Genomic DNA, 13,693 nt, shown 5'->3' on the forward strand with positions numbered 1-13,693 from the left:
TATTTTTACTGTAAAACACATTGACCTCCCCCCAAGCATGCCTCTTTTGACTATTTGGCTACTTCCTTTTTTTTCTATTTAATGGAGCAAACCCAGAATCTTGTCTACCTAATCTGATGTGGCCTTTCTGGTCCCCTAGTTATGTATATGTTTTTTTTAAATTTTATTTTACTTTTTCCTAATGAACAGGTTATTGGATGCCAAGAAATGCATGCCGTGCCATCTTTAGAGACAAATGACAAATTCTAAGAAAAGTAGTCACCATGAGAGGTGTCTGTAGCAAAATACTGCATTTACTCCAAAGCAATATTTTTTGTGAGTTTCCAGTGACATCTTCATTGCAACTGTGCCGTGAAGGAAAGAACTTGCCATTCTTTTGTAGGCACTGATAGATTTCCCTATGGACTTCATGCAGGCACAGCATTACCGTATGTGATTATATAACAATTATAAAAGGGGGGAAATGATGATTCTTCTAATATTTCTAATTCAATGAATTTAAAGTTACAACTCTTTGTGGAATAATAGCACATCCATGGGTCATGCATTATTGTGGATGTCTTGGCTGGGATTACTCGAAGAAGACGGGACAATGTATTCACAGGTTTGTAAAAAATATATATTTTGTTTACATCTGTGTCTCCTTCCCTAGCGAATTTGTAAAATCAATCTGACAGAAAATAAAGCCCAACAACTAATACAGTTAATTGTCTTAGTGCTTTTCTGGCGAGCCCCTCCTCAACAGCTGGTCATACTGCCTCATGGCATCACTTCAGCCAGCCTTTGAGATAATAACTTTTGCATCTGCCAAAGAAGTGCCTGTGACTGCCCACAAAATTTACAACTCACAAGTGGAAACAGAGAGACTCCGACAGAATTCTCTATGCAAGGCTCTTTGAATTTTATTAATGTAATGCAAACACAGTCGCACCAACACATTAAATTGTTGATGTTATGCGAATACACTCTGGAATTGCAGATCCTCATTAACATTATTTGCATGTTAATCTGCATCTTTTTAATTAGTGATATTATTTATGCACATAATTTTCACTCTGTGATGCCAACTTGCAGGCACATTAATTAATCTACAGAGATGCCAAACTGTTTTCCCTCTCTTTTTATTTGTTTACACCGTGTTCTGGATTCAGGAGGAAGTTGAGGGGGGAAAAAAGTAAATAGCTAAAAATGAATAAAAGAATAAAGACAAGATTAAATAAAAGTCATTTTTGTTTTCATAATTTATATTGTATATTAACCAAATGTCACATTTGTAATATCATCTCCCCCATTCCTCGTCTCTTCCCTCCAGATCAGTTATTCAGTTACACTACCTTGATGTATTATTAAAATCCATAATGGACTCCGGAGGCTTCCGTTGCCTCTCTTCTTCATTTATAGAATATAGCCAGTCTTATTCTAATTTCACTACAACACCGTCATGCATAGGCAATGAGCCCCCAAATCCAACCCCACCACCTTGCCAGCAGCCCCAGCGAGATATGTCCACCTCGATAGACACACAGCCACTGGATAAACACTCCGGTGCGCCGCTCCGCTGTTTAAACTGAGATCTCTGGGATGATACACTATGCAAAGCACAGACAATAACACTGATGTTTGTTACAACTACTTTTGCTAAAACTACTATGCCAAGTACGTACTACTACTACAACTAGTAACAGTAGGCGTAGTGTCTTACATAGTGGTGGTGAACTTTGTCCATTTTAAGACTGTTACAAAAATACAAGCTTAAGGTATCTATTTCATTTGAGTCACAAGTTGCAAAGTTTTGGTACCGCCCTCACATTCACTGGTCAACGTAAGGGATACTTGTATAACCAAATGATATCCAAAAACATGAGCTATGGCGGTTTTGTGATGCACTTAAATAACTGTATGCATATATATATATATATATATATATATATATATATATATATATAATCCCGGATAACTTTTCACCTGAGAAACCGAGATGGATTTTTTATTTTACAGGTTTTGACTGTTCTTCATGAGGGAGTGATATTACCTTGTGAAACTGTGATTCTGGGTAGAATGATCATAACAGAATGAGTAGCCATATTTATAGGTCTGTGCAAACAGGAATTATGTTGGCCATTTTTACTCTGCTAAAAGAAACACATGTATCTGGTTGGTGCCATCATTTGTGCAAAACTTACAAAGGAAGATACAAATGTGTCTTTTCTTTTTTCTTGTCTTGTGATCCCTTACAAATTTGTGAACCTACATTATGAATGTCTTATGAAATATACTTTCAATGTTTTAGGACCATACCTTATTTTAGCATTACATTTTGTCTAGTTACGGCCTTTCAAAGTTGGAGCAAAATGCTACCAAGCAGCACTACCAATCTTCTAGCATTCCAAAGACCTCATTTGGTTTTGTCCTTTGGCAGCTGAAAAGACAATTTGTAATTATTGCAGACAATTATGCGAGGAAGTGATATCTCCAGAGTGGTTTAAGATTTCTGCAGCGAGACTTGTTGCAGTCATTATGGGAGTGAACATCAAGATGTCCCCTTGACCTTAGTGACAGACTGAGGGCTTGCCCTGAACAATATAATCTCCAGGCTCGATTTCCCATGTCAAGGCGGGAGGGGGTGGTGCCTGAACGGGATTTTAATCCTAAACTAACCATGCTGCACATTGCACATAGTGTTCAGGTGAAAAGTTCTTTCCACCACTCTATTATACTCTGGCAAGTTGGGTTTGTAACCCGAATCACTGAAAAAATAATGTGTGAACCCCCACTACTGTATAGGCATTACATTGTAACAATGTGTTCCTTTCTTCTTCTTGATGCCACCGAGTCCTCTTTGATGCCGCTCTGAAATGACTGAGCACCACAGTATTTTTTGCCCATTCAGGCGACTCAATAGCGAGTCTGTCTCGCCTGTTTGTTTTCGGCTAATTGCCTCAAGATCTAATAAGTTGGCGATGATGTGTGGTGAGTCACCCATGACCCCTGCCAAAAGAAATATTATAGGACACTAAGAAGGAAGGCGCGGGCGGGGACTCTCTTTATCAGTCTAAATATTTCTAGCCTCCAGAATTCCCAGTTTCACATGTTTGGGTCATTCAGTGTCAGAGCAAGGTCATGACAGCCCTGTAATTACAATATCAGGCAAGGCATTTAGGACAAGAAAGGGGAAATGCAAGGCCTGTGCGTCAGACACTGGCTCACGGAAGGCTGTTTTACAAAAATGTGAGCTGACATTAGCAATGAGCACAAGTGAAAATGGGCAACATGGCGCTCTCTGATCAGTTAGAGATTAGTCAAGCAAAACAATGCAACATATTTAATAAAAAACTGCCCAATTATTGAGTGAAGGTGTTAAGCAAGCTATGGCATCTCCATAACAATACTGGTATGAATACTCCGGCATATGTTGGGAAGCAGGTCGACTTTGATCAACCGGTCACCTGGCCGAGGGGTATATGACGTTGAGAGCCCGAAAACACCCAAGAACCCCAGGATATATCACTGCATGCATCCCAGTGCATCCACGACATGTGTCTTGCATAGTATACCACTTAGGTTGCTGCAATGACCATGCATGGTTCTCATGCATTTTGATTTCATATCACTGAGGGTAGTTATTTATTTATATATTTTTACTGCTGAAGAATCTGATATGCCACCTCCTGCTCTTATTTTCTGAATGGCAGACACCAGTTTAAGCCAAAAAGCTATTTCACCTGCATTAATACACAATGAATAATTTATAAATCCCAATTATTTGGAATCATTTATGCAAAGAGTGTCACACATGGCATACATAAAGCATTAAGGACGGTTAACCCGCAAAGTAAAAATGGGATTCAGAGAAGAATGGAAGGTCACGGCAGAAAGTCAAGAGTTCTTTTTGTTTTCAGTATATCGCTATTGTATCTCACAGACACCAAATATTATTTTATCCTGGTCAAATGTATCTCAGTGAAATTGCTCTTGCATCGTATCGTATATATATATATATATATATATATTTATATATATATATATATATATATATAGATACATATTTTTTTAAATCACAAGCTCAGATCGTATGGTTTAAATGTCGCAGCTGCTATATTCGATGGAACAATGATTGCACAATGTTGAAGAGGGGCCGAAAGGTAAAACTAGACATTTTTATTATAGTCCAATGAATGTTACGTTTCAGTGGTGGACGAACCGACTACTCAATTTTGCTGTGATCTCCTTATCTAAACAAATGCATTATGATTGGGTTAGTGGTAGCGCTTCCCAGGAGACGGACCGTCCCCCTCCCTTGTCACTGACAATCTTCCCCACTAATCCTGTCTTAGAAGGGTCTCTGTTAACAGGGATAAGGCATTGGCCTGGTATCCTAGGCTAGTAAGCTAAAGCTTATGTACAAAATGCTATTCAAGAGGTGCTGCCTGCAGCTATTGGAACCGTGTAGATGTCCTTATTATTCAGCCAGACTAAATTCGGAGGAATTTAGCCGTGGCTAAATCGTGGGGACTGATGTGGACATGTTCACTGATAAGGAATGGGGGCCGATGCTGGAAGTCATATTTGGAATCAAATTGATATGTTATAAAGTGTGCAACATGGTGAGCTGGTCTTTTCTATCACATTGTCTTTTCCAATTAAAAAAATGCATAAAATCTCAAGAAAATATTCTGATGATGTCGAAATCTTCTGACAGCTTCTGGTCACTAGTAAACTACAGGGATGAAAGTTAAATCATCACGAAGGGTACCATTATTGACCTCTGTCTCTTATGGTGACGAAAAGTGCTTGACGCTAACCCTCAGTCAATTTGCTCCTTCTGGTGTGAACAAAATGCCTCTCAGTTTCACACATTTGGATGGATTAAGCTTTTAACACTTGGTGAAATCCAGCACTTATTCTATAAACACTTGTGAAGTGTATGCGTCAGAGGATCTATATGAAGTGTGACCGAGCTCCAAAAGACCGGAAACGGCAGCACATCTGTTCCCTGGTGTAATAACTTTGACCACCTCTCACCCATTGTGATTCAATAGGAAAGAACAAGCAAACTGTTTGTTTCAAGTTTCTATAACGGTTCTCGACATGTCTGAACAGAGATTTGTGAAAGATCTGTTAATTAGTATATAATGAAACTAAGGTCTGTAAAATGTGTCTTAGTCTGAGAAGCATATTGACTCTGCATCTAATAAACTACTCCAAGATACATTTGACATAATATACTGAAATATTGTACCCACAGATCAGCTTAAGAATGCAAATAAATGTTAAAGCGGCATTTCTACATTTGCCAATGCCAATGTGTCATATGCATTGGATGTGCAAAGATGTGGTTAAAATCACAAATGTGTTTGGATTTTGTCACAGTAAACTCTTTCATCAAAGTGAATGCCTTCTAATGGCAGAGGATATAGACCTCCTGGAAAAGCTTCTGTCACAGTGTAGTTTATGCCTTGTGTTTACAAGCCTCAAAAAGGGGTCATTGATATAAAAAGCAAAGCACTCAAACCTGCTCAGAGCAAGGCCTTTTCTTTATCTCAACTCCAGCAATCTAGCAGCGCTCGAGGGCTGAAGCCGACAGGAAACTTCACAAGCAAGACACACAGGGTGGGAAGAGAGGAAATCTGCATGCTGGAAGAAACAAGATGGACATAAAAGATGGACTAAATTGCAGTGAGGACTTTTCTTGTCAAAGGCTAATGGAAACATTTCCACACAACACAGAGAGGAGACTGCAGTCTCTATTATCACAGGCGAGCAGACGGAGCTGGCAGCCATTCCAGAGAAGCGCTGAGATGTGCACGCTGGCCCAGCTTAGCACCCTCAGCCAGCCCCTCAGGCCTCCACCTGAATTATCTGTGTCAACAGGTTCCAAAATGCCCAGAAGACTCACATCAACAGAAAGACAGAGGGAAATCACACTTACAAACTAACTGTGCTTCTGCTTTTTCTCTCGTACTTTTTGTCTTACACTTGAACCTTCCCATTGTAGTGCCAAAAGTAGTTCTCCAGTGACATCACTTTTCTAATCATCAAGACTATCTTATTATACAATATGAACGTTTAATTGTGTTGAAAAAAGACAGAAAATTATGGCAACAAACATAATAGTTGTCAGTAGGTTTTCATCTTTCTACGAGACATTTTGTTGATGTCACAGAATGGAGTAGGGCTACCAAATGCAGCTTGGACCAAAGGGTTTATTAAAGGGAAAGGGTTAGTGGAGAACAGAATAAGAGGAAGTGGCAAGGACAGACAACAGGGCAACCGATCGGTAGCATACAGAATAACAGCGTGGGCCAACAGATGGGTAGCATACCGGATATCAAAGAGACTAGTAGGGCAACCGGTTGGGCAACAGATAGGGCAACTGGGAGGGCAACAGACAAACTGACAGAGAAGGCTTGGTGTTCAGGGTTTATACAGGGCGGCGAGCGAGCTGGGAGCAGGTGTGGAAATGAGCCGTAGGTGCGGGCTATAAGCATATATGCTGCTGATGGGACGGGAGTGGCAGGAGGGATGAGCTATCCGGAGTACTGGTCATGCAGATGCACGACAGTTGACATTTGAGTCATCTCACTCATGCCAAATCGCTAAATATTTTTCAAAAAATGTATTTCTGTAGTTAATTCTCAGGAGGAGCTACCATATGCATGCTCACTGACACCTCACTTGCTCTAAGGATTGTGAAAAGGCGAACACTTTGCTCAGACCAAATCTGGATTTGTCTGTTTCTGTTAAGTAAACAGGGGGGTAAATCTCAAGATAAAAACTGATTATGAAGGAAAGGATGGGTTGACCAGAAAGCATCAAGGCATATGCATTGGCTGAATTCTGCAAATACAACAACAAAAAGCAGAATATATAGATTGCATTATTTAAAACTTCCAAAGTGGTAAACAAACAAGTTGGAGAAGGCAGACTAAAGAGAAGCCAATCTTATCTGCCAATCTTCCTCTTGAGTCATTCATTTATAATAAGCCTATCTGATAAATGTTTTAATAAACTTACTGCATAATTCATGTGTCAGGCCTACTTTTAATTGATTTACTGCAGAATTGTACCGACGATCAATGTACATATGACCTCAAGTGTTTCCCTAAGGGCCACATTAGAAAAAGAAAAAACAACAACTCAGTTTTAAATAAATTGACACAGAAAATTGATTAGATAATTGACTGACTGATTGTTTGAAGATGTGGATGTCAGACTCACACATTTGCATTTTTTTCTGTATTCATATTTTTTTATTATATGAGGCTGGTATACGGTAAGGTACAGGTCACACATGGAGATTTAACATCATTCATTCATTCATTCATCCATCCAAATTGTGTGGACAATAATCAACCTTTATGACAGAGAAATATGTTTGTTCTTTATCAAGCGAGGAGGACTAGCTGCAGCACCTTTTTGTAAAAATGCATAGAATAAATATTATTCCACCAAAGTCCGCTGGGAGAGGCTCCAACTCACTCATGACCTTATAAAGAGAACAAACAGTATGGGAAATGAAAATAGTGTGTATACTAATCCACTGCTCATTTGAGATTTGTCCGATGACAGCATAATCACTCAAAGGGTTCAACCACAGTCAAACAGTCAATGCACCACCTGTTCAGAATGATTAAGCAATTACATTCTGGAGTCAAGGATATCCTGGTAACCAGAATATTGCACTATTTCCAAGATGATCAAATGTGATATCACTCACAGATACCTTTATCACTATTACATTACAAAGCATCCACACAGTTTATACCATTAGACAAAAAAATAAATATAATAACGACTGTAGTATCATGCAAATATGTAACCTCAGGCATATGAGTAGAATTAGGATGACATCAGAGAAGTAAGTGTAGTAAGTGCTATCATACTCTGGCAATGCTGTGATACCAGTTTTTGAGCATGATCTTGCAATAGTTCAAGTTCATAAATGTTTGGCACCTATTTCATGTCATTTGTTTTGTTTTACTGAATAATTCTTATGATATGAATAAATATACAATATTTTCTATTATTAGTGTGAAAAGATATCTCAGAGCATTTGCACAAAATACTTTTTTATATTTTACTAAAAGGTTTAACATGCATAACTCTGATCACTTTAGTTAGCATGTCTATCATTTTTATTAATGTGCAGAGTGCGCAAATGGTTTTAAAAAACAGTATAGATTACACATATTATGTATCGTGCATGGTGTGTTTACATGAAATCCACTCGCCACGCTGATGTCATGCCTTCGCTAAAGTTTTCCAACAACTTTTTTTCGTGGTAAAATGAGAGCATCATCTTGAGCTTTTAACCAGAAACACACCAGTGCCAAGGAAATTGAGAATAGCAACCTCCACAACAACAAACAAACATGACTCATTGTAAATCACTCCCTCGACACACACACATACCCACAGATAAAAACAAACAACAAAACATAAATAACAATCAAAATGACATCCTGTTCTGCTTATGCACTTATCTCATTAACTGAAATTTATTTTATGTATTTAGTTCTGTGTAGAAAAAGTCAAAAGCAACATGGGATTATGACATTTAACACACTCAACACATATATATCAATTATTTGCTATGCTGTTGAATTAGAAATAGATTTGTCTCTGTCTTAATTGATTATTTTGCTCCATCTGCAAAATGTGCACACAGACAAACGCACGCACGCGCACACATACGTAGATCCCCCTGGTGTATTGTTTTGACCCCAGGGCCGTCCGTCTTACACAGCCACTAACCTTCCAGTGCTAAAAGCAAAATAGTACTTTGCTCTAAGGAATTAGCAGGCAACCTGTGCAATAATAAGACAACCATGCAATTGCCTTCTCACACACGTGCACCAAATTAGAAGGAACACACACATGCATTGACAAATAGTTGTGTGAAAGAGGCCACAGGGCTGGGTGTAAAACCAAAGTAGATTGGTTGCTCAGTAGGAGTAACCGAAATATGCCAGGATGTTGCACTGACATTCTGTTTCTGCGTTGAGAATGAGGCAGTTTGGTTCAAACAAACCCTTAATATATTCAAGTAAATACTGCAATGCATGCAATTAGGATGAATGTCATCCATTCATTCTTCTTCCCAGCTCACAACTTACTCACTTACTAACTGGCTTCCTCGCATTGGCTTCCTTGCTGTCTTCTGTCCAGGCAGCGCAAAACACATTTTCACACATGCTCGCCAGCCTTTCGTCTCTCTGAGCTTTAATGCAGCCCGACACTAGTAATGCTGATGATGGCAATAGACACTAAATATGCCTCTTTCCTATCCCCTCATTCTCACTAAAAGACGCTCAGAGTTTGGGTGGTCATTTACACCACAGAGTAATTATCTGGCATTAACTCATTACACTGTCCCAGATGTGGCTATGAATATCAGTGTTGGAGAGACATATCAATAGAATACAGAGTCCAGGCCTCCTCGTGCTCACATGAGAAGATGCACACAGTGCAAGTTTGTGCGTAAATTGATGAACTGATCGGCTGACCGATGACGATGTGCTTATAAGTGTTTAGCATTACAAAGTTAAAAAATGAATTTTATTCATCTTTCATCAAACCAAATGGTGGGTGTACTTCTGCTCTAACACCCCGCCAGCCCCGACAAAAAAAAGTTGCAGACAAACTGCAATATCACAGGATAAATGTTTACTTTACCAACCAGTGTATGCCAACTTCCCAGGACTGTTAATTTCCTCTTTCACAGAACAACTATCTGAAGAAAACACAATGCAAGAAAAGAGACAAATATCTTGCTGTTGAGGCCTTCTCCAAAGAGGACCATTTAACTATGCTTGAGGCTCATCCAGTGTCAGGTATAGAAAGAGACTATGAGAGGGGCGTTTATCTGACATGATACATGCTGACACACTGAGTGATAAAAGTAATCACTTTATATCATCTTTGGTATGTGTGGTTTTTATGAATCCATAAAGGGATGTGCTCAATTAAAAAAAGGTGTGAATGCTATCCTGTAAATTTGTGCAAACTGCACAGTATGTGAAAGTATTTACGTCAGTGTGTGTGCGTGTTTTAAGCAGCAACTGGTGTGCCTCGAAGAGCATGTGCCTACATGTGCTTCCAGCCTTTGTGTGTTTGACGGCGTCTTATTAAAGTGTCATTTAGACAGACACTTCTCAGAGTCTGGCCCCAGGCTGCCTGATAGATTGTAATCATGGCCTAAATTACTACTTTCCCAAGCTATAATAATAGGCTTTGAGTGTGCGTCTGAACATGTGGGTGGGTGTGATACAGACACAAAGAACCTCATCACTTGTTGGCATGCGTCTGTTATGATTCTAGTAAATGTAACAATCTACCTGATTGATTTATTACTCACTTTGCAACTCACCTGTCCGTTCACTTTCATTCGATACACTGATATTGGCCACTAGGCTGTTGAAAATTCACAGTCAATTTATGTTTGTTTTGCCTTTTTTTCTTTTAATTCATATATCTCAATGATTCCAAACACTAGCTCTTAAAAAGCTCTCTTTGTTCAGTTGTGCACTGTACTTACTGGATCAAAAGTATGTTTATTTGGCATCATCGTTCATTAGATTTACGCATATGCATCTTGTGATCACGAGGTTTAGGGGGACAGAGAACAGTTGGCTTCTTAGGGGAGGGAAAAAATCCATTACTTTGATGTGGCAGTGATGACGGCAGTGTCTGGCAACACTTCACTGTGTTGAGCTGTGACTCCAAACTACTCAAAGAGTCTATCTCTGTAAAGCTTCCATCACTTGACTATTTTAAGATACCATGGAGTGATGATGACGTGCACACTCATACACACCCACACATGGAACAATTACAAACATACAAGTGTTACTCTACTTCCTCCCCACTAACACCTGCTTACAGACTTCTTCCGCCAAATCTGTTGCCCTTTAGTGAAGTGCAAGAGGAGGAAAATTTCTTTCCCCACCTCCATTACCCAAAACCCATCCACCCACCTGCGCTGCTCTTCGGTGGCACTTGCTGCACACTCTGACCTCCCAGATTACGTCTTTTCACAGTATGGCCACTCAGAAGAGGATGTCAGCATTAAACGGACCAACAGAAGACGTCATGTTTTATTTCGGTGGTGCGTGTGACTCATGGCAGCTCGCATTGCAGGTTGGAGGAAGAGATATGAAGGAAAGGAATTGGGTCTTATAAGAAGCCTATGAATGGTAATGGAATGGTAACGTATTCGTGAGTACGTTTTAATGTAATATGCAAAAAAAAAAAAAAACGTTTTATCCCACATTGGCAGCTCCATGCTTCCGTACTATTGAACATACGTGAAAGGAGATGGAACATGCAGTTTGCTCGTGACTAGTGGGACAAAATGCCTTTGACAGGTCGTCTCATAAGTTTCAGTCCCAGAAACTGTTTAGTTGCACCTTAATGTGTTAAGAAAATATAAAGAGTGAAGGGCACCATGTTTTTTTTCCAGGATAGTTTGATTTAGGTTTAGTTTATTTTCTTTGTATTAACTTGGTTGGTTCACAAAAGTAATGTTTGATTTTATAATCTCCTCCGGAGTCATCTTTTTGGCCAGTGAGGTGGCAACTTGGTTGGTCAGCTGCGTGCCTTTCCTGTCTGATGATTGGATTTGCTTCTCATGTGTCTGGAGCACGCCCCAGTATACCAGGATGAAGCAGATTAACGAGATTTTTTGTTTATCTATGCTCACTCTCTCATTCTCTCTCCATTCTTGGCACTGTTATTGGACGAAAGTGATAATTCCCTTGCACTTCAAACGCAGCCCCCCCTAACTAAGACACCGCTTAAGTCTCCTCCGAGGAAAAGCTGCCTGCCTTTGCACAGATGTCTCTGATTAAATCTCCGAGAGAGAGGGAGCGAGCGAGAGACAGAGAGAGATTGAGAGAGAGCGAGAGAGAGACCCTTTTCCTCTCATTCTCTCTCACCTATTCCTCACGTCTCTCTATCGGCCTCTGTTAGCTCACTCAACTGGCTCATGCCAAAAGAGCCTTGGGCGACGAATAAATTGCTTTGGTTTCTGCAGACAGAGAAGTTGGCCAAGACAAGCTGAATCAGTGCATTAGATGCGAAGCCCCCCTCATAGATTGGAAGTTACCCTTTAGCACAGTCATTGACCGTGAGTGATGATTATGACTAATTGAAAGGGACTTTTGCTACCTGTAACACAGCTGGGGGGGGAGACTGTCTGCGAGTGTAGAACAGTGTGAATTTAAATGGTGACAGCAAGGACGTACAAGAAGTAATGATGCAACACTTAAATGTAAAGTCTACAGCTACTCATTTACTCAAATAATAGCACTAATCTATTTGCCTACATAAAAATGTTTAAATTTGTTCTCAAAAGCCGTATACCCAGGGGTGCACATAAGCGGTGTGCAGGTGCACTGTAAATAAATAAAGTGTAGCAAATGCAAGTGTGTTTGCAGTAGTGCAGAGTAGGGGGTGTTGTATACAAAATACATTTGGACGAAGTTATAAACTGGGCCCTTCCCAACCAATTGTATGACCATGTTATAGAAGCTGACAGAGCTACTTTTAAAAGCAGCTCTGTATCCACGTCCACCTTCCTGATTTCTTCGCTGCTCAGAAACTATCGCGGGAATGCTCGGTGCTTTGCTCTTTTTCGCCATACCAGCAATCAAATCAATTGATCACAAAAAAAGTGCATCAAGCCATCAGGTAGTTCTTTGAGAACCATACCAAAATGCAGCATTGTACACAACGGAATTTTTCAATCTGACCCGACTGAAGCTCAATATACAATTTGCGAGAGATTCTCTGCAATTTAGAGGAGAGAAAATCAATGTGTTAATTGTACATTTATGGACAAACCAACCTAATTTCCCCCAATCTAAAAACAAGAAATAACTGCCAGTTTCTGCAGGCTTCATTACAGCTAGAGCACCACCGGTAGAAACTGTGTGTGTTTTTACGAATGAGACGCCCCTCTTGGTTGTGTGTATGACCATGTAGTTGCAAATATATGTTAATAAGTTTGGATACGTGCATGCCTGCAGTTGCTTGCGTGTGTTTGTGTGTGTTAGAGAGAGAATAAAGGCTTAAACTGAGCGGATAAATGCCAACGTCAAAAACATCAACCACACATACACCCCCACCACCATCCCATTTACACCTGGCATCGGACTCCCTGGCATGAATGGTGGTCACAGGAGTCGCTTCAGATCATCTCGAAGGGTATTTGATGGCCATGGTTGCCTTTTGCAATAACCTGGCAAGGTCCAAATTCATTAGGGTAAAATTTGGCCCCGGCTACAGTGCTGTAGTGCCCAAAGCATTTGGCCTGGATGCACTGGGTCGAGCAGCATAGAGATTTTCCTGGATCCGCAGAGAACCATTAGCGGCTGCTTATGATGATGGTTCTACTCCCCAATGCCTTACTCGGATAAATGCCTTTAAATGATGTAAGCAGTCACCCTTTTCAATCAACCCATAGAATGGCAAAGTGAGTTAAGGAAGGCTGTAGAAAAATCATCCAGAGAAAGTACAGGTAAATATATATTTTTGTTACAATTCCAGTGAAATATTTGTAACCATTTTTATTCAATAATGACTTTGATGGATTGATCCATTGTTGTTTGCATCCATTTTCCAAACCAAATTTCCTGTTTAGCATCCCAGGTGAGCTTGAGCCTTTTCTGGGCTACAAATAGTAATACGACAA

General features: G+C 39.9%; 1 protein-coding gene across 6 annotated transcripts in view; it reads right to left on the reverse strand.

Moving 5' to 3' along the window:
- Positions 1-13,693, reverse strand: part of irx2a (iroquois homeobox 2a) — a 186,694-nt gene that overhangs the window by 61,680 nt on the left and 111,321 nt on the right. For 2 of the 6 annotated variants that reach the window (XM_061289844.1, XM_061289842.1), the window contains one exon: positions 5,513-5,634. The exons of the other annotated variants lie outside the window; for them this stretch is intronic. The gene's annotated coding sequence lies outside the window, so the exon portion shown is untranslated. The remainder of the gene's footprint in view (positions 1-5,512; positions 5,635-13,693) is intronic. 6 annotated transcript variants of the gene reach the window in all.

This window comes from Syngnathus typhle, linkage group LG10 (assembly GCF_033458585.1).
Source record: "Syngnathus typhle isolate RoL2023-S1 ecotype Sweden linkage group LG10, RoL_Styp_1.0, whole genome shotgun sequence".
NCBI lineage: Eukaryota > Metazoa > Chordata > Actinopteri > Syngnathiformes > Syngnathidae > Syngnathus > Syngnathus typhle.